Source organism: Zingiber officinale, chromosome 1B (assembly GCF_018446385.1).
Source record: "Zingiber officinale cultivar Zhangliang chromosome 1B, Zo_v1.1, whole genome shotgun sequence".
Classification (NCBI taxonomy): domain Eukaryota; kingdom Viridiplantae; phylum Streptophyta; class Magnoliopsida; order Zingiberales; family Zingiberaceae; genus Zingiber; species Zingiber officinale.
Genome location: NC_055986.1, coordinates 54,222,432 through 54,245,432, shown reverse-complemented (window position 1 = coordinate 54,245,432; position 23,001 = coordinate 54,222,432). Strand labels below are relative to the sequence as shown.

At 37.6% G+C, this 23,001-nt stretch overlaps 1 long non-coding RNA gene across 1 annotated transcript; it reads left to right on the top strand.

Annotated features, from left to right (window-relative positions):
- The first annotated feature begins 6,980 nt into the window (after positions 1-6,980).
- On the top strand, positions 6,981-8,587 carry LOC121967301. The gene is made up of 3 exons (XR_006107703.1): positions 6,981-7,523; positions 7,609-7,736; positions 8,528-8,587. It is a non-coding gene; the product is annotated as an uncharacterized LOC121967301 (long non-coding RNA).
- Positions 8,588-23,001: the final 14,414 nt, after the last annotated feature.

Sequence of the window (23,001 nt, the reverse complement as noted above, 5' to 3'; positions counted from 1 at the left end):
GTAGCGGCCTTATATCCTGCACCTGGAAGAAGACAAAGAAGAATCCAGAAATCTAGCCGTTGAGTCACAACGGCTAAGCCTGGATCGATCAGGCTCCAACCTGATCGATCTGGCAGTCTCCTGATCGGTCTGTGGACCGATCAGGCCCTAGGCTGATCGGTCCCCAGACCGATCCACCAACTCTCTGTGAGAGTTGGCTTCGAAGCCTGATCGGTCTGTGGACCGATCAGGCTATAGGTGGATCGGTCCACAGACCGATCCCCTCCTATCGCTCTCTGAAGTCCATCGCTTCCTGATCGGTCTACAGACCGATCAGTTAACCCACAGAAATATTCTGTTTGGTTACTGATCGGTCACCAGACCGATCCAATGCCTTAGAGCTTCCCAGCCCTAAACCCTAAAGCCTTCCCGGTCTAGAGAACGAGCTACCGAGCCCTCTCTGACCTATTTCGGAGAACGAGCTACCGAGCCCTCTCCGACTTCCACGTTCGGTCCAGAGAACGAGCTACCGAGCCCTCTCTGACTTAGTCCGGAGAACGAGCTACCGAGCCCTCTCCGACTTCATCCGATCCAGAGAACGAGCTCCCGAGCCCTCTCCGACCTAGTCCGGAGAACGAGCTACCGAGCCCTCTCCGACTTCCTCCGGTCCAGAGAACGAGCTCCCGAGCCCTCTCTGACCTAGTCCGGAGAACGAGCTACCGAGCCCTCTCCGACTTCGTCCGGTCCAGAGAACGAGCTACCGAGCCCTCTCTGACCTAGTCCGGAGAACGAGCTACCAAGCCCTCTCCGACTTCCTCATCTGGTCCAGAGAACGAGCTCCCGAGCCCTCTCTGACCTAGTTCGGAGAACGAGCTGCCGAGCCCTCTCCGACTTCGTCTGGTCCAGAGAACGAGCTCCCGAACCCTCTCTAACCTGGTCCGGAGAATGAGCTGCCGATCCCTCTCCGACTTCCCATGCCAAGCTTCCATACTTTGGACTTTTCCCGTGCCAAGCTCCCCGTTTGGACTTTTCCGTGCCAAGTCTCCATACTTGGACTTTTCCCGTGCCAAGCTCCCTGCTTGGACTTTTCCGTGCCAAGTCTCCATACTTGGACTTTTCCCGTGCCAAGCTCCCTGCTTGGACTTTTCCGTGCCAAGTCTCCATACTTGGACTTTACCCGAATCAGGTCAACTCAAGTCGGGTCAACCAGGTCAACCTTGACCAAAGGTTGCACCCACAATCTCCCAAGTTTGTATTCTTGTCAAACATCAAGATACAACTTTTCTATTCTCGTCAAACATCAAAATACAATTTTTCTATTCTCGTCAAACATCAAAATACAACTCGAGTCAGGTCAACTCGAGTCGGGTCAACCAGGTCAACCTTGACCTAAAGTTGCACCAACAATAATGACATTAATTTAAAATCCGTTATGTGCCTAAATCGTTCTCCTTACATTTTCTTGTCCTTAGCCTAGGCTTATTCAAACTCAGTCCGTCTCCCCTTTATTATGCATAGTTAACTACGTCTCCTTTCAAAACTTCCTGGTTGATGATTGGCTCTTTCTCTGGTAAGAGAAAGTTGAAAACGTATAACGAGATGTTACCAACCCCAGCGTGATCCGATCTGTCACATCTAGCATAAATGTTTTTTTTTATGATTATGTGACACATGCTCTCTCTGTAACGCCCGCCCTCCCTGCTAACCCTAAGGGACGGGGCTACGATACTCTATGTACATATTACAGCGGAAGACTTGAAATAATAAAAATTTGCTTTTTATTAGTTTAATAAAACTTGTCTTTTATTTTCCAATCCGAACTACACTAATATGGTTTCCATAACATGATAACAAGATAAATAGAAACATAACATCAAGTTACCCATATAGTACTACAATTTACGAAACCAAAGCGTAATTCTTAAAAGTTCTTAAAGCAGGTTCTTATTTGGTTGCCTAGCCACCGCCACACACATCTCCTTGCCTCTCCTGCTGCTCCTTTAGCTCATCCAGCTTTTTCCTTTATCTGTGGTACAAGGAAAGTAAGCTATGAGCACTCATGGCTCAGTAAGTTCCTTTCCTACTCACTAAAACCGAAAATCATCACATGATCAAAGAATATCTCAACATAACATGATCTCAACTAGTCATGGCATAACATATCATACTCTTTAAGCATATCATGCAACATAACAAAATCATAACTAGTCATGGCATATCATCTCTTAAAGCATAGCATGAAACATAACGTAATCATATCTAATCATGGCATATCATAGTATCATCATAAGGTGTAACGCCCGCCCTCCCTGCTAACCCTAAGGGACGGGGCTACGATACTCTACGTACATATTACAGCGGAAGACTTAAAATAATTTTTCTTAGATTAATAAAACTTTTCTTTTGTTTGCATATCCGAACTACACTAATATGGTTTCCATAACATGATAACAAGATAAATAGAAACATAACATCAAGTCACCCATTTAGTACTACAATTTATGAAACCAAAGCGTAATTCTTAAAAGTTCTTAAAGCAGGTTCTTATTTGGTTTCCTAGCCATAGCCACACACATCTCCTTGCCTCTCCTGCTGCTCCTTTAGCACATCCAGCTTTTTCCTTTATCTGCGGTACAAGGAAAGTAAGCTGTGAGCACTCATGGCTCAGTAAGTTCCTTTCCTACTCACTAAAACCGAAAATCATCACATGATCAAAGAATATCTCAACATAACATGATCTCAACTAGTCATGGCATAACATATCATATTCTTTAAGCATATCATGCAACATAACAAAAATCATAACTAGTCATGGCATATCATCTCTTAAAGCATAGCATGATACATAACATAATCATATCTAATCATGGCATATCATAGCATCATCATAAGGTAGCATGGCATATTAAGCATAGCATGAAACATAACATAATCATATCTAATCATGGCATATCATAGATCATAGCATCATCACAACATGATCATAAGGTATATGCAATATGATTTTGAAAACATGTATCCGAAAAAACATGTGTATGTCTCATGATTTTTAAAACCATTTCTTCTTACATATATACTTGAACGTAATATCAACATATTCAGGGCCCCGGCTTAGTATCACATACATACATAATGCGCGCATCCTAAGTAGATCCAAGGTAGCTAGTCTTGATCCTACTAGGAAACTAGGCCCGTAGCTCGACCTAGGGGCACGTAAGGAGCCCACCTTACTAGGCCCGTAATTCGACCTAGGGGCGCATAAGGAGCCCACCCTTTTGGTACAAGCCATTCAAAGTAAAATACATGTCATACTTATACATATCATACATCATACAAGCATGCATCACTTAGGCATACATCATATAAAAGTATGCATCACTTAGGCATACATCATGTCATAAAAGTATGCATCACTTAGGCATACATCATATAAAAGTATGCATCACTTAGGCATACATCATGTCATAAAAGTATGCATCACTTAGGCATACATCATATAAAAGTATGCATCACTTAGGCATACATCATATTAACATGCATATCATAAAAGCATACATATTTTAAGCATATAGCATATCATCAAAGTATGCATATTTCCTTCCACATAGCATATCATAAAAAGCATGCATATTCTAAGCATATAGCATATCATCAAGCATGCATATTCTAAGCACATAACATATCATCAAAGCATGCATATTTCTAAACACATATCATATCATAAAAACATGCATATTCTAAGCATATAGCATATCATCAAGCATGCATATTCTAAGCACATAACATATCATCAAAGCATGCATATTTCTAAACACGTATCATATCATAAAAACATGCATATTTTAAGCACATAACATATCATCAAAGCATGCATATTTCTAAGCACATATCATATCATGGAAAGTAGAAATCACAAGCATACATGTTTAAGCATAAGGGTGTATCATGTAATTATACTATCATAAGAAATATGGTAACATAGTTAGCTTGGGTTCTAAGTTTCCTAATCTCTTGGGTTCTTATCATGGCCGAACCCCTTAGATCTCAATTTAGGTAAAAACAACCTCCAAGCATGTGGAACCTAAATTATCATTACATAAATTTCATAGGAAGCATTATAAGTATGATTTACTTGGTTTCTAAGTTCTCCAAGTCCCTAAACTTCATGTGGCCGAACCCTATCAGGTGTGAAACAAGGTCCCAAATGTCATGAAAGCATGGAAACCTTAAGCCACATTTATAGCATTTTTTTCCAAGTAACATAGTAAGCATATTGAGCTAGTTCCTAAGTCCTTCAAGCCCTTAACATATGTCATGGTCAAACTTTTAACAAGTGTTCATTAGGGATAAAAACAAATATACAATCATGTGAAATTGAACTAACATCATGTATAAATTCATAACAAGACATTATACAATATGTATGGCCGAAACTTACCCTAGCCTCAATTAGGTCATTAAACAGCATATAGCATAGGAACTTTGTCTTTCTACTTATCATATTTCATGTAGAGTGACATAAGAATATTTAATTTTTGTTCTAGGGTTTCTAGGGCCTCTATCCCTTCATGGCCGAAACATACAATGGTCCATTTAGGTCATGGAAAAATTGTACAAGCATGTGACACAATCAACACATTATCATCTTTCCATAAGAAGCATTTTTAACACCTTTGGTTTCATTTCTAAGGCCTCTAGGTCTTTTAAACCCTACTTGGCCAAAACTCAACAGTATATAAACTTGCTTCAAATAGCCTAAAAGCATAAGAAATCATACAAGTTTCATAGCATGTATAAAGACAAGCATAATAAACATACATGTGAATTGTGTCTTAGGCTTCCTAGGTTTCTTTCCCTTTTTCTTTTATTTTTCCTCATGGCCGAAACCTACCAATCTTTAAACTAGGTTTTAAGTGTCCTAAAGCATGGAAAACCTAAGTAAGTTTCATGGAAAAAATTACTAAGAACATCATATACAAAGTGGGTTCATAAACAAGCTAGGACCCTTGTGATCTTACATGTCATATATCATGTAACAAATTTTCTATACTCCAATTAAACATGAGAGCATTAAACAACTTTCATATCATGATATCACAGAGGTCTTGAGCATATTAGAATTTTGTTCAAGCTTTTCTAAACTATCCATCTTATCATGGCCGAAAATCTAAAATAAGAGTTCATGAATTTCTAACAATGTTCAACATGCAATTCTTTAAGAGAACTCTATATTCTATCATACAAACATGGTTACTTAAATTTAAAGGTCTTCCTAACCCTAAGCCCTTTTTCTTGGCCGAAACATATAAATGGATTTCTTTTGGTTCCAAGTAACTTTCAAGCAAGAAAACCAATAAAAGACCCTTAGTAGTTCATGGAGGGAATCTTGTACTAGTTTGGTTACACCATGTTTTCCCTAACCTCCTTAAAATATTTTTGGCCGAAATTCTAGGGTTAGGCACTCCTCTGATCAAGCATCAATTAGGTATAAAAATATGAAGAAAATCCTTCCTACATAGCAAAGAAAACATATCATAAAATAAAGACTTGTTTAAACCTTCCTAGATTTGAAAACTCTTTCTTTAGCCGAATTTTCTAAAATTCTTTCCTAGGTTTTCTAATCCTCATAAAATCCGAAAATCACATAAAAAGCCTTGTACCACAGGTGAGGGGAAGCTTACATCCTTTTCGCTTGTGGATCTAAGGTATGGTGATGGAAGAAGTAGCCTCTTCTTCTAGTTCCTTTCCCTTGATTCCCTTGCTAAGTCCTCCTTGTATCTTAGGCTTTCTTAGGGGAAAAACCTTGGTTTTGGGGCCGAAGATGGAGGAGAGGGGACTGATGGTTTCGGTGAGGGAGAGGAAGAATTATTAATCCGTTTCATTTTAGTAAATTATATATTTAAAAAAAATTAAGATAGAATTTAAAACAAATTTGAAACGAACATATAAATTTTTATAAACAAAAATAAATATGAATTATAAACAGAAGACTGTATAATTTCTGTGACAAATTTCGTTTATAAATTAATTTAAAGTTAAAACGAAAATAAAATCTATTTCAAATTTATATAAATCAGATACAGATTTGTTACATAATAATTAATTTGTTTAACTTTAATGAAATATAATATTTGAAAATAAATTTAAAACAATTTTTGATACGAAGCTATGTATAAATTGTATTAAAAAAATAAATATGGATTATAAATGGAATTTGTGATCGTTTAAATATTTTTAAACGAAAATAGAATTTGTTTTATATTTACATAAATCAGAGACATGAAATTGTAAATATATTCACTTTGATAAAATATAATATATGAAAAAACTTTAAGAAAGAATTTAAACCAAATTTAATATGAAATTATATATAACTTTTTATAAAGAAAAATAAATATGAATTAGGTTTTCTAACCCTTTCTCCTCGTCCTAATTTGGCTTTGGCTTTGTCTTTGGCTTTATCAGAGCAGGTACAAATTCTTTTTCCCCCGCCTCTGATTTTATTTTTCTCGTGCTTGGTGGCTATCTTATACGGCTGCAAAGGTTGCTCGCAGGTGCGAGGTCGACCGTAGTTGTGAGGGCGATCACAACCACTTAAGGTTGTCTACAGTTGCTTCTCAAGGCCGCAAGGTTCGTGACCTTTTCAATTAGCCCCCTCATGCGACCGTGAGGTCGTCCACCCTACAGTCCCTGAATTCTTATTATTTTTATTGATTTTTACTAATAATTGTGCACTTTTATTGTAAAATATGGCAATAAAAAAATAATAATAATAATTAAATAATAAGGTTTAATTGGGAATTAATCTTAACGGAATTTTTAGATATTTTTTAAGAATTTTTCGGAGCTGTGTAATTGGAGGGGATACATTTGCAGACTTGAGAAAAAATTATTAGGAATACCTAATTTAAGTAGGAGTTGATAAAAGAAATTACTTAAGTTTTAATTAAAATAAACCTAGTTATCTAATTTAATTAATGGTTATAATTCCTCACCGTGCCCTATTCCACCCTAATCGTCGAATCCTTCCTCACCTTATCTCGTCGCCGCCCCGATTCTTCCTCCTCTCTCACGTCGTTTACTCTCTGCTCTTCTTCTTCTCCTCATCTTCTCCAACCGGCGCCCCTTTCTCTTCTTCCGCGTCATCTTCCCTCCTCTGTCGTCGTCTCCTCGTCGCGGAGGTCCTCACCACGCCGATTGTCACGAGAGCACCGCCGGCAGCAGTCCTTCTCTCCGCGAGCCTCACCAACACCAAGCTCTCTGGGTTATCAGGCAGCCCGATCCTCTTCTACTTTTCCCCTTGAGTCTCTGCCCTAGATGCAGCCGGCGTCATCGCATCCGACCACAGTACCTGCAATTTTGGGCTGCTAGCGTCGCCGCCATCTCTTTCACCGGCTGCCACTTCTTCCTCTTCCATCTGTCACTGTCGGAGAGCTGAGTACACAGGAGAGTAGGGTTGTTCTTCCGCGTATCAGCAGTTGCGAGGGGTTACCACGCGTTGCCCCCTTCAATTGTGCCATGGCCATCCGGTCAACCACAAGGAGGTATGAGATGTTGTCATCTCTATTCCTCTTCCCTGTTTGACAGCCGTCACAACTTATCAACGGATTGGCATCTTCTGGATTGCAGATCCATTGCTGCGGTGACCCCATTTGTGCTTGGATTTGTGCCACTGTCGTGTATCGGTGAATTCTGAGGCAGTGAGGGTTGTTGGACAGATTTACCATCGTCGGAAGAGCCACAAACTGCTGATAAGGGTAGTAATCTGAACCTGATCAGATTTATTAGGTTGTTTCTTTTATCAAGTTGGATGTGTGTTATGTTTCTTATTGAATGCTTATATCAAACTTGATCTCCCTTAATTAGAATGCACGCACTTGGCTTTAATTGTTTCATGCACCCAACTTGTTTGATAAAATGTTCCGTAGTTAGGTTCTAATTTTTGCATGTCATGTGTTCATTTCACGTTCGGTGAAATGTCTCTTTCAATAGTTAGGTTCAATCTGATGCATCTTAGTTTACTTAACTCTTGCTTTGTATTGCTCTTTCAATTGTTAAGTTTTATGTCTTCATTTAAATTCAATTAGGTTAAGTTAGATTAGGTTTCTTTAATGCTCTAAGTTTTGTTCCATGCTTAGTTTCGTTAATTACTTCATGTTGACTATTATTTTCTGCAATTGTATTTTATTCATTAGGTTTGATTTCATAGTTGCTTTGCTATTTCAAATCTTAGTCTTAGAATCCAAAATTTTCTATTATCTTGTATTTGATTTTGTTATATGTACTTAGAGATTCTAAGTTTAAGATTCAAATTTGAAGAAAATCCTACTTAAGTATTTGTTCACACTGACCTAATTTTTATGGTTTTGTGATGCCTATTGTTTCAGAGCCAAAAGAGTCTTCATGACTTGTTAATTCTTTAGCATTGACAACTATGGACTAATTAGTGGGTGATCATTGATATTGATTATGACTTTTGTATAATTTTAATTTATTTGTATTAAAAATTTTGATATTGTAAGACTTGTTTCATATTTTGATTTGTTAGATTTTCTCAACAAAATTGGTTGGTTCATTAATCTGTACAAGAGAAGCAATTTATCTCATGGAATTCGAAGACAGGGAGGGCAAAAGAAGAAAATGAAGGCATGCATGTTATTAGCTCGAGGATAGAGGAACAAATTATTGAAAGAGAAAAAAAAACTTATTATAGAGGGAAGAAAATCTCAAGGAGATGATTCGGAAATGATTCAAGAAATGGAATATACAAATCATTTATATCTAGGAAAATTTGATCTTTATAGTTTGATTATTGGTCAAATTTGTTTGGATAATGTAAATATTTATTTATTTTAATATTAATTGTATAATACATTTGGAATTAGAAGTTATTTCTTTTTAATAATTTTAATTTATTTGAAATGAAGAATTATTTAAATATATTGATGAAAAATATAAAAATGTAATATAATAATATTTAGTGATAAATTTAAAAATAAAATTATATACGGATTTATAAATAGAATTGTAAACAGATTTATAAACAAGATTAATAACAAATTTAAAACAAAATTAGAGACAGAATTTACATTTGAAATTAATTTTATTTTGTTAACTTGAAATAGATTTATAAACAGTTTTTTCATCCGTTTCAAAAATTAGAGACAGAATATTTCCGTTTCAAAATTAGCTACGGGGCTTTCACTAACGGATTTTTGAGACGGAATATTCCGTCTCAAACTTTCTTTAGAGACGGAAAAATGATTTTCAGAGACAGATTTTTTCGTCTCTAAAGCCCTGTTTTCTTGTAGTGCTTTCTCTTGCTCTTTTCTTGCTTTCTCTTCTTAGATCTTTACTCCTATCTTTATCATGCATTCACTTTCCTTGCTATCAATATCTTCTCTCTATCCCAATTGGTTTCTACTAACTAATTCTATAAATTATAGTATAAGAGGTTCAAGGTTCAATCCTTAACCTTCACTTCTTTTTATTTCATTTTATTCCTTTTTGCTTCAACTCACTTCCTATTATTTTTCTAAGGCAAAATCCCACATTCATATATTTATCTTACAAGCTTAGTGGGTGTTACAGTAGGTGGCATGGCATATCAAGCTCTTAAAGCAAAGCATGAAACATAACATAATCATATCTAATCATGGCATATCATAAATCATAGCATCATCACAACATGATCATAAGGTATATGCAATATGATTTTGAAAACATGTATCCGAAAAACATGTGTATGTCTCATGATCTTTAAAACCATTTTTTCTTACATATATACTTGAACATAATATCAACATAATCAGGGCCCCGTCTTGTACCACACATAGATAAATCACGTAGATATGCGCGCATCCTAAGTATATCCAAGGTAGCAAGTCTTGAATCATACTAGGAATTAGGTTCGGATCACACAGCCATAGACCTAGGGCGTACTAAGGAGCCCATCCCTTTGTTTTTACTAGCCTAGATCACACAGCCAAAGGCCTAGGGACTGATTAGGAGCCCACCCTTGGTACAAGCCTTACAAAGTAAAGTAGCATGTATAAAAATGCATCATTTAGTCACATAGCATATCATAGAAGTATGCATCACTTAGGCATACATTATGTCATAAAAGTATGCATCACTTAGGCATACATCATATCATAAATAGTATGCATCACTTAGGCATACATCATGTCATAAAAAGTATGCATCACTTAGGCATACATCATGTCATAAAAAGTATGCATCACTTAGGCATACATCATGTCATAAAAACATGCATATTTTCACCACATAGCATATCATGAGAGCATGCATATTTCTATCCACATAGTATATCATAAAAGCATGCATATTTTAAGCACATAGCATATCATCAAAGCATGCATATTTCTATCCACATAGCATATCATGAAAGCATGCATATTTTAAGCACATAGCATATCATCAAAGCATGCATATTTCTATCCACATAGCATATCATGAAAGCATGAATATTTTAAGCACATAGCATATCATCTAAGCATGCATATTTCTAAGCACATATCATATCATGGAAAGTATAAATCACAAGCATACATGTTTAAGCATAAGGGTGTATCATGTGATTATACTATCATAAGAAACATGGTAACATAGTTAGCTTGGGTTCTAAGCTTCCTAATCCCTTGGGTTCTTATCATGGCCGAACCCCCTTTAGATCTCAATTTAGGTAAAAACAACCTCCAAGCATGTGGAACCTAAATTATCATCACATCAATTTCATAGGAAGCATTATAAGCATGATTAACTTGGTTTCTAAGTTCTCCAAGTCCCTAAACTTCATGTGGCTGAACCCTATCAGGTGTGAAACAAGGTCCCAAATGTCATGAAAGCATGGAAACCTTAAACCATATTTATAGCATTTTTTTCCAAGTAACATAGTAAGCATATTTGAGCTAGTTCCTAAGCTCTTCAAGCCCTTAACATATGTCATGGCCGAAATTTAACAAGTATTCATTAGGGCTAAAAGAAAGCATACAAGCATGTGAACTTGAACTAACATCATGTATAAATTCATAATAAGGTATCATACAAAGGGTATGGCCGAAACTTACCCTAGCCTCATTTTAGGTCATTAAGCAACATATAGCATGAGAACTTTGGCTTTCTACTTATCATATTTCATGTAGAGTGACATGAGCATATTTAAATTTTGTTCTAGGGTTTCTAGGGCATCTATCCCTTCATGGACGAGACCTACAATGGTCCATTTAGGTCATGGAAAAATTATACAAGCATGTGACACAATCAACACATTATCATATTTCCATAAGAAGCATTTTTAACACAATTGGTTTCAATTCTAAGGCCTCTAGGTCATTTAAACCCTACTTGGCTGAGACCCATCAGTGGTTAACTTTGCTTCAAATAGCCTAAAAGCATAGGAAGTCATACAAGTTTCATAGCATGTATAAAGACAAGCATAATAAACATACATGTGCATTGTGTCTTAGGCTTCCTAGGTTTCTTTCCTTTTTCTTTTATTTTTCCTCATGGCCGAAACCTACCATTCTCTAAACTAGGTTTTAAGTGGCCTAAAGCATGGAAAAACCTAAGTAAGTTTCATGGAAAAAATTACTAAGAACATCATATACAAATTTGGTTCATAAACAAGCTAGGACCCTTGTGACCTTACATGTCATATATCATGTAACTAAATTCTCTATACCCTAATTAAGCATGAGAGCATTAAACCACTTTCATATCTTAATATCACAGAGGTCTTGAGCATGTTAAAATTTTGTTTAAGCTTTTCTAAGCTATCCATCTTATAATGGCCGAAAATCTTAATGAAGAGTTCATGAATTTCTAGCAATATTCAACATGCAATTCTTTAAGAGAACTCTATATTCTATCATATAAACATGGTTACTTAAATTTAAAGGTCTTCCTAACCCTAAGCTCTTTTCTTGGCCGAAACATATGAGTGGATTTCTTTTGGTTCCAAGTAACTTTTAAGCAAGAAAAACCAACAAAAGACCCTTAGTAATTCATGGAGGGAATCTTGTACTAGTTTGGTTAAACAATGATTTTCCTAACCTCTTTAAAATATTTTTGGCCGAAATTCTAGGGTTAGGTACTCCTCTGACCAAGCATCATATAGGTATAAAAACATGAAGGAAAACCTTCCTACATAGCATAGAAAAAATATCATGAAATGAGGACTTGTTTAAACCTTCCTAGATTTGAAAACTCTTCTTTGGCCGAATTTTTCTTAAATTCTATTCTAGGTTTTATAATCCTCATAAAATCCGAAAAGTACATAAAACGCCTTGTACCACAGGTGAGGGGAAGCTTACATCCTTTTCGCTTGTGGATCTAAGGTATGGTGATGGAAGAAGTAGCCTCTTCTTCTAGTTCCCTTCCCTTGTTCCTCTTGCTAAGTCCTCCTTGTATCTTAGGCTTTCTTAGGAGAAAACCTTGGCTTGGGGCCGAAGATGGAGGAGAGGGGGCTGGGGTTCTCGGTGATGGAGAGGGGAGAATGAGAGAAAAATTAGAATTCTTCTCTTTACTTGCTCCCTTTTATGTTAAGGAGGAAGAAGTAGCAAAATTAGTTTTTGCTTTCCATCTCCCTTAGCCTTTTTTTTCTATTTTATTTTTTATTTTTATTTATTTATTTATCCTCATCATTCATGGTGAAATAAGGGGGAATGAATCCCCTTAATTAGCCTCTTTTATTTTCGGCAAGAGAAGAGAGAAAGAGGGAGAGAAGGAAGGAAGGCAAGTTGCCTTTCTCTTGCTCTTTTCTTGTTTTCTTTTGGCTAACTTTTACTCTCACCCTTATCATGAGTTTCCCTCCTTTACTATCAATATCTTCTCTCTATCCCAATTGGTTTCTACTAATTAATTCTATAAATTATATTATAAGAGGTTCAAGGTTCAATCCTTGACCTCCTCTTCTTTTTATTTCATTTTATTTCTTTTTGCTTCAACCCACTTCCTTTTATTTTTCTAAGGCAAAATCCTACATTCATATGCTTATCTTAAAAGCTTAGTGGGTGTTACACTCTCTCTCTGCTACATCACGTAAGCTTTTGCCTTTTCCTGTGATCCTCAGCGTTTGCTAAGATAAAACGTTTTGATCTGACGACGGCTGTGTGTTTTTCAAACCCTAAACCCTTTGTCTTCCTTTTAACTTTGTCCCTTCTTTTCTTACCTTATCACTCTTTTCTTGCTACAATTTTTGACCAAACCTCATGCTCACCGTTTCTCGATGATCTCCTTTCTTGCTTTCAGTAAGTAATCTGTTGTTTTGCTAGCCTCTATTCTTGTCTATGGCTGAGGAAGCAATTGCCCCTTGGTATGTCTAAATGTCTTCTTCCTTTGATAAAAGGGCTAGGTTTACCATCCGTCGTCAATATGAAATTCCCCGGGAATATGGCATTATAATCCCGAAACCGGATGATCGTCCTCATCGTCCCCCCGTTAATTGCGTGACTTTTTTCAAGGATCAGTTGATAGGAGATTTAAGTTTTCCCATTCCTCTTTTCCTGATCGAAATAAGCCAGTATTTTGATATTCCTTTGCAACAGCTTGCCCCTAACGCCTTTCGTTATCTATGTGGTGCTTACATGCTGTTTCGTTTGCTAGATATTCCTCCTACTCCTCAAAATTTCTTCATGTTTTCTTACCCCAAGTGTTCGGAACCTGGTGTTTTCTTGTTCCAGTCATGAACTAAAATGGTTCTTTTTGAGGATATGTCCTCGTCTCTTAAAGCTTAGAAATCCCGCTTCTTCTTCATAAAGTTTCCCGGACTCATTCCTTGGTCTTATGCTTGGAAATCCTCCTTACCCTCTTTGCCTGATATCAGAGAGTTCCATCTCCATCCTTCTTTTCCTACTTATTGTGAAAAGTTGTTAAATTGCCGACTTTCTATTCCCAAGTGGCTAAGAGTCGATCTTCTATTCTTGTTCGGCCTAAGCCCCGTCAAACCTGATACACAAGGCTCTTTAGGTAAAACCCTGTTTCTTTCTTGTTGATTTTAACTAACTAAACTATTTTTCTTTTCTATGTAGTGGAGAGCTTTTATGACGCTTTGATTGATGAAGAACTGCGTCTGGAGGAGGATGCAATTCGCGCCAAAGAAAAAGAACTTTTGGCTGCTATTACTCCGCCACCTTCAATCGAAGAGCCGACTCCTTTAGCTGAGGTACCCAGCTCTTCGGGAGTTCTTGAGGCTCTTGAAGGTCTTCCCGCAGAAATCCCTGCTGTTTCTTTACCCGCTGTTGCTTCTCTAGTGGCTACTGCTACCTCATCATTCGCCCCTCTTCCTATCATTGAACTCACGTCTCCTGGTAGCCCCAGTAAATCGATAGTTGAAATTGCTACCGGTAAGCGTCCGGGGCACAAACTTACCAGAGTTCCTCCGTCAAAAAGGAGGCTTATCCTTCCTGCTGACGAACTGGTTTCAGAAGGTTTTGTTCCTGCTGACCTTCCTTCTGATGAGCCTACGCTGGCTGACCTTTACCCTTCCCTTAGTTTTCCTGCCTCACCTTTCTCCAATACCAATGCTTCTGGCTATGTCTCTTTTACCTTTCCATTGTCTATTCCAGCATCCGGATCTTTACCCTCCTCACCTTCTTCTTATTTAGTCTTTGCTCCTCCATCTATTCCTACTTCCTCCTTCTCTGCTGGTTCTTCTACTATTCCTGTCCCCCCATATTGCTAGGAGGTTCTTTCGCCAGCTCTTGGGACGTAGTTCGTCCTATTTTTGAAGAACTCACTAATCCCGAAACAATTGATCGTTTCTCCCATAATGAGAATCAGATATGTTTACTAACGTCTACTTTCTATTTCTTAGAGATTATCTCATGGCCCCTCATTATATTTCTAGCGATGGATAGAAAACATGGGCTTATCTCGGCTGATGCACAATTTATACAACGAGAACAAGAAGCTGAGATATGAGAATGATAAGCTGAGACAGCAAGTTACTTAGTTATCTTCTGCCGCATTTTCTGTTGGGTTTTTCGGGCCGCGAAAATCGCGTTTTCGCGTCGCGGAAACCCCGAAAGCCCCAAAGCCAACGGATCCGTGCAAAGAAAATTTTAAAAACTACGAATACGAGTTTCTACCGAGATCTACTCCTAGATCTACATGAAAAAGGGTTATACCTTTGAAGCGAAGCCCTTCGCGTATCCCGCTCGTCCTCGGTTCGTCGGATCTCGAAAGTGTCAAAGTAGACACTTCTATATGTGTATCCACACAAGCAAGAGATGGAGAAAAACCTCTAAGGATGTGCTAGCAACTTTAGAGATCAGTAGTGGAGGAGGAGAGGGAGAGAAGAGAACCAAGGAAGAAGAAGATGGAGTTACACATGAAAAATGAAACTCCTTTTCATGAATAAAAGTGGTCGGCCACATTTTTGGCTTGTAACTCCCATGGAATATCAAGAGTCACCACTCATGGTAACTCCCATGAGGTGGCATTTGGTCAAGTCAAACTTGACCAAATAAAGAAGCCTTGATGATGTGGCATTGGTCAAGTCAAAGTCAAGTCAAAACTTGACTCTTCATCTTCCTACTTATGTCAAGTCAAACTTGGCCACTTCTCTCCCTTGGTTGATCTAATCTAACCATTGGTTCAAGTCAATTTTGATTTAATGAATCTCTATTCATTGAATTAAATTAATTAAATGAGTCTAAGTCCAAATTAGACTCACTTAACACATGAACCAAATTGAGTCCAACTCAATTAGCCTACCTTGGATTACTCTTAATCCAATTTGGTTCATCAAATGAACCTAATCCTTTAGGTTCATTAAATGAACCTAATCTCCATCTAATTGCCCTTTGTGTGTGACCCTATAGGTTCTTGTAACGTTGACAATGATCCTAAACTCATTTAGAAGCATAAGCAATGAGCGGTATCTAGCAACACATCATTACTACCCAAGTTACAAGAATGTTGAGATCCAACATCACCTTGTGACTACTAATTGTGACTCCTCACAATATATGACAAGTGTCCTTCTATCCTAGACATCTAGATTGATCAATGTGAGGCATAGACCGTGTCATCCTCTAATCAATCTAAATCTTGAACTCCAAGTAGACTCACTAAATCAAATGAGCTCAATATCTCATATTGACTCATTTGGGCATGACCATGCACTTCGTGTTCTCACTCTATCAAGAATATTGATGTCTCTCCCGTCATATAGGAGGGATAGATCCCATCTACATCACTCACATCCCTCTGCATAATTCGTTACATACCCAGTAATCGCCTTTATAGTCCACCCAGTTACGGGTGACGTTTGATGAAACTAAAGTACATAATTCCTTACGTAGGGATCCATGGTGACTTCAGGTCTAAGGACTAATAGTCATACTAATAGCCACATGATAAAGTATATGACACTCATATAACGATCCATGATACTTTCTCATGGCGGGTCATTCAATATACATTCTCCAATGTATACCCATGTGTCAACTTGATATCTCTATATCCATGACTTGTGAGATCAAGTCATCGAGTTGACCTACATGCTAGTCTTATTGCATTAACATTGTCCTTGAATGTTAATACTCGACTAGGAATGATTAAGAGTAGTGTTCCCTGTATCATCTCACTATCGGTTCAACTAACCGATTGATATAGGTGAGAACCGTCTACTCAAGGACGTTATTATACTTAGTTTATTTGGCACCAATACAAGTAAGTATAATAACCAAAAACTAAATGTCTTTATTTATATAGAATATGATACAACAAGTCCAAAATACAATCATCAAATGATTGGCTCTAGGGCACTAGCTAACAATCTCCCACTAGCACTAGTGCCAATCAGTGTAGGCTCTAAGCCCCAATGACCTAGTGTGACCATCATGCTTCCTCTGTGCCAAAGCCTTGGTCAAGGGATCTGCGATGTTAGCCTCTGTGGGTACTCTGCAAATCTTCACATCTCCTCTCTCGATAATCTCTCGAATGAGATGGAAGCATCGTAGTATGTTTTTGGTCCGCTGGTGTGAGCGAGGTTCCTTCGCCTATGCTATAGCTCCATTGTTGTCACAATAGAGCTCAATGGGGTCAGCAATGCTAGAAACCACCCCAAGTTCAGTGATGAACTTGCGGATCCAAACTGCCTCATTTGCTGCCTCTGATGCAGCAATGTACTCGGCTTCTATTGTAGAATCAGCTACTGTATCCTGCTTCGAACTCTTCCAGCTGACAGCACCACCATTAATGTAAAATACGAACCCTGACTGCGATCTATAGTCATCCTGGTCGGTCTGGAAGCTAGCATCACTATAACCCTTTACAGCTAGCTCATCATCGCCTCCATATTGTAACGCCCGCCCTCCCTGCTAACCCTAAGGGACGGGGCTACGATACTCTACGTACATATTACAGCGGAAGACTTAAAATAATTTTTCTTAGATTAATAAAACTTTTCTTTTGTTTTCATATCCGAACTACACTAATATGGTTTCCATAACATGATAACAAGATAAATAGAAACATAACATCAAGTCACCCATTTAGTACTACAATTTATGAAACCAAGGCGTAATTCTTAAAAGTTCTTAAAGCAGGTTCTTATTTGGTTGCCTAGCCACCGCCACACACATCTCCTTGACTCTCCTGCTGCTCCTTTAGCACATCCAGCTTTTTCCTTTATCTGTGGTACAAGGAAAGTAAGCTATGAGCACTCATGGCTCAGTAAGTTCCTTTCCTACTCACTAAAACCGAAAATCATCACATGATCAAAGAATATCTCAACATAACATGATCTCAACTAGTCATGGCATAACATATCATACTCTTTAAGCATAGCATGATACATAACATAATCATATCTAATCATGACATATCATAGCATCATCATAAGGTAGCATGGCATATCAAGCATAGCATGAAACATAACATACTCATATCTAATCATGGCATATCATAGCATCATCATAAGGTAGAATGGCATATCAAGCATAGCATGAAACATAACATAATCATATCTAATCATGGCATATCATAAATCATAGCATCATCACAACATGATCATAAGGTATATGCAATATGATTTTGAAAACATGTATCCGAAAAACATGTGTATGTCTCATGATCTTTAAAATCATTTCTTCTTACATATATACTTGAACATATTATCAGCATATTCAGGGCCCTGGCTTGTACCATACATAGATAACATAGATGCGCGCGTCCTAAGTATATCCAAGGTAGCAAGTCTTGAATCATACTAGGAACTAGGTCAGGATCACACAGCCATAGACCTAGGGGCGTACTAAGGAGCCCATCCCTTACTAGCCTGGATCACACAGCAAGGCCTAGGGGCGTACTAAGGAGCCCATCCCTTTATTTTTACTAGCCCGGATAACACAGCCAAGGCCTAGGGACTGATTAGGAGTCCACCCTTGGTACAAGCCTTACAAAGTAAAGTAGCATGTATAAAAATGCATCATTTAGTCACATAGCATATCATAGAAGTATGCATCACTTAGGCATACATTATGTCATAAAAGTATGCATCACTTAGGCATACATCATATCATAAAAGGTATGCATCACTTACGCATACATCATGTCATAAAAAGTATGCATCACTTAGGCATACATCATATCATAAAAAAAAAAAGTATGCATCACTTAGACATACATCATGTCATAAAAGTATGCATATTTTCACCACATAGCATATCATAAGAGCATGCATATTTTAGGCACATAGCATATCATCAAAGCATGCATATTTCTATCCACATAGCATATCATGAAAGCATGCATATTTTAAGCACATAGCATATCATCAAAGCATGCATATTTCTATCCACATACCATATCATGAAAGCATACATATTTTAAGCACATAGCATATCATCAAAGCATGCATATTTCTATCCACATAACATATCATGAAAGCATGCATATTCTAAGCACATAACATATCATGGAAAGTATAAATCACAAGCATACCTGTTTAAGCATAAGGGTGTATCATGTGATTATACTAACATAAGGAACATGGTAACATAGTTAACTTGGGTTCTAAGCTTCCTAATCTCTTGGGTTCTTATCATGGCCGAACCCCCTTAGATCAAAATTTAGGTAAAAACAACCTCCAAGCATGTGGAACCTAAATTATCATTACATCAATTTCATAGGAAGCATTATAAGCATGATTAACTTGGTTTCTAAGTTCTCCAAGTCCCTAAACTCATGTGGCCGAACCCTATCAGGTGTGAAATAAGGTCTCAAATGTCATGAAAGCATGGAAACCTTAAACCATATTTATAGCATTTTTTTCCAAGTAACATAGTAAGCACATTTGAGCTAGTTACTAAGTTCTTCAAGCCCTTAACATATGTCATGGCCAAACTTTTAACAAGTATTCCTTAGGGCTAAAAACAAGTATACAAGCATGTGAACTTGAACTAACATCATGTATAAATTCATAATAAAACATCACACAATAGGTATGGCCGAAACTTACCCTAGCCTCATTTAGGTCACTAAATAACATATAGCATGAGAACTTTGGTTTTCTACTTATCATATTTCATGTAGAGTGACATAAGCATATTTAATTTTGGTTCTAGGGTTTCTAGGGCATCTATCCATTCATGGCCGAAACATACAATGGTCCATTTAGGTCATGAAAAAATTATACAAGCATGTGACACAATCAACATATTATCATATTTCCATAAGAAGCATTTTTAACACCATTGGTTTCAATTCTAAGGCTTCTAGGTCTTTTAAACCCTACTTGGCCGAGACTCATCAGTGTATAAACTTGCTTCAAATAGCCTAAAAGCATAAGAAGTCATACAAGTTTCATAGCATATATAAAGACAAGCATAATAAACATACATGTGAATTGTGTCTTACACTTCCTAGGTTTCTTTCCCTTTTTCTTTTATTTTTCCTCATGGCCGAAACCTACCAATCCCTAAACTAGGTTTTAAGTGGCCAAAAGCATGGAAAACCTAAGTAAGTTTCATGGTAAAAATTACTAAGAACATCATATACAAAGTTGGTTCATAAACAAGCTAGGACCCTTGTGATCTTACATGTCATATATCATGTAACTAAATTTTTCTATACTTTAATTAAGCATAAGAGCATCAAACAACTTCCATATCATAATATTACAGAGGTCTTGAGCATGTTAAAATTTTGTTTAAGCTTTTCTAAGCTATCCATCTTATCATGGCCGAAAATCTAAAATAAGAGTTCATGAATTTCTAGCAATATTCAACATGAAATTCTTTAAGAGAACTCTATATTCTATCATACAAACATGGTTACTTAAATTTAAAGGTCTTCCTAACCCTAAGCCCTTTTTCTTGGCCGAAACATATGAGTGGATTTCTTTTGATTCCAAGTAACTTTCAAGCAAGAAAACCAATAAAAGACCCTTAGTAGTTCATGGGGGAAATCTTGTACTAGTTTGGTTAAACAATGATTTCTCTAACCTTTTGAAAATATTTTTGGCCGAAATCCTAGGGTTAGGTACTCCTCTGATCAAGCATCATATAGGTATAAAAACATGAAGGAAAAACCTTCCTACATAGCATAGAAAAATATCATGAAATGAGGTCTTGTTTAAACCTTCCTAGATTTGAAAGCTCTTCTTTGGCCGAATTTTCTTAAATTCTTTTCTAGGTTTTCTAATCCTCATAAAATCCGAAAATCACATAAAAAGACTTGTACCACAGGTGAGGGGAAGCTTACATCTTTTTCGCTTGTGGTTCTAAAGTGTGGTGATGGAAGAAGAGGTCTCTTCTTCTAGTTCCTTTCCCTTGATTCCCTTGCTAAGTCCTCCTTGTATCTTAGGCTTTCTTAGGAGAAAACCTTGGCTTGGGGCCGAAGATGGAGGAGAGGGAAGTGGTGTTCGGTGAGGGAGAGGGAGGATGAGGAAATGAGAGAAAAATAACCTTCTCTTTTCTTGCTCCCTTTTATGTTAAGGGGGAAGAGGTAGAAAAATTGATTTTTGCTTTCCTTCTCCCTTAACCCATTTTCTATTTTTCTTTTATTTATTTTATTTTCTAATTTATTCTCATCATTCATGATGAAATAAGGGGGAATGAATCCCTTTAATTCCCTCTTAAATTTTCGGCAAAATGAAGAAAGAAAGAGGGAGAGAAAGAAGGAAGGCAAGTTGCCTTGCTCTTTTCTTGTTTTCTTTTGGCTAACTTTTACTCTCACCCTTATCATGAGTTTCCCTCCTTTGCTATCAATATCTTCTCTCTATCCCAATTGGTTTCTACTAATTAATCCTATGAATTATAATATAAGAGGTTCAAGGTTCAATCATTGACCTCCTCTTCTTGTTGTTTCATTTTATTTCTTTTTTGCTTTAACCCACTTCTTATTATTTTTCTAAGGCAAAAATCCTACATTCATATGCTTATCTTAAAAGCTTAGTGGGTGTTATACATATATCAAGAATTATTTTTTAGTTCTTCTTAAGTACTTAAGAATATTCTTGACCGCTATCCAGTGACTTTCACCTGGATCTGACTGGTATCTGCTCGTCATGCTCAAAGCATACGAGACATCAGGTCGAGTACATAGCATGGCGTACATGATCGATCCTATGGCTGAGGCATAAGGGATCTGATCCATGCGGTCTCTCTCCTCTCTAGAAGAGGGACCTTGAGTCTTCGAAAGACTCACGCCATGTGACATCGGCAGAAATCCCTTCTTGGAGTTCTGCATGGCAAACCGAAGGAGTACCTTATCAATGTATGTACTCTGACTTAGGCCAAGCAATCTCTTAGATCTATCTCTATAGATCTGTATCCCTAGAATGCGGGATGCTTCACCTAAGTCCTTCATCGAGAAACATGTCCCTAGCCAAGTCTTGACAGACAGTAGCAAAGGGATGTCTTTCCCAATGAGCAGTATGTCATCCACATACAATATGAGGAAGACAACTGTCTTCTCTACAACCTTCTTGTAGACACAAGGCTCATCTTCATTCTTGATGAAACCAAACTGTTTGATTGCATCATCGAATCGAAGATTCCAGCTCCGAGAAGCTTGCTTTAGTCCATAAATGGACCTATGCAGCTTGCATACTCTGCTAGTATGCTGTGGATCTAAAAAAACCCTCAGGTTGTGTCATGTACACATCCTCGAGTAGGTTTCCATTCAGAAACGCGATTTTGACATCCATCTGCCATATCTCATAGTCATGGTAGGCTGCAATAGCAAGCATGATCCGAATGGACTTAAACATCGCTACTGGAGAAAAAGTTTCATCATAGTCAATACCATGAATCTGCTTGAAACCTTTAGCTACCAAGAGACCCTTATAGATAAGCCCATCCATGTCAGTCTTTCTCTTAAAGACCCACTTACACCCAATGGGTTTTACCCCTTCAGGTGGATCAACCAAAGTCCATACTTGGTTGGTGTACATGGATTCCATTTCGGATCTCATGGCCTCTAGCCATTTCTCGGAATCTGGTCTCATCACAGCTTCCTGATAGGTGGTGGGCTCATCCTCTATGAGCACAACATCATCATGGTCAGACAAGAGAAATGAGTATCTCTCAGGCTGACGACGTACCCTATCAGACCTGCGAAGAGGTATGTCTACTTGAACTGGTTGTTGTTCCTCAACTCCTTGTGGAACAACATCATCCACAACACTTTATGGTTCCAGTTCGACTTCCATCGAGGCATCAGTGCTATTGTTCGCAACTTGAACTTCTTCAAGATCGAACGTGCTCCCACTAGTCTTTCTAGAAACAAAGTCCCTTTCTAGAAAGACCCCAGTCTTTGCCACAACTACCTTGTGTTGACTAGGAATATAGAAGTAATATCTCTTAGTTTCCTTGGGATATCCAATAAAGTAGCACTTGTCGGATTTGGGTCCTAACTTGTCTGAGACTTGACGTCGAACGTAAGCCTCACAACCCCAAATCCTCATGAAAGACACCTGGGCATTTCTCCCAGTCCATATCCTATATGGTGTCTTTATCACGGCCTTGGATGGAACTCGGTTGAGAATGA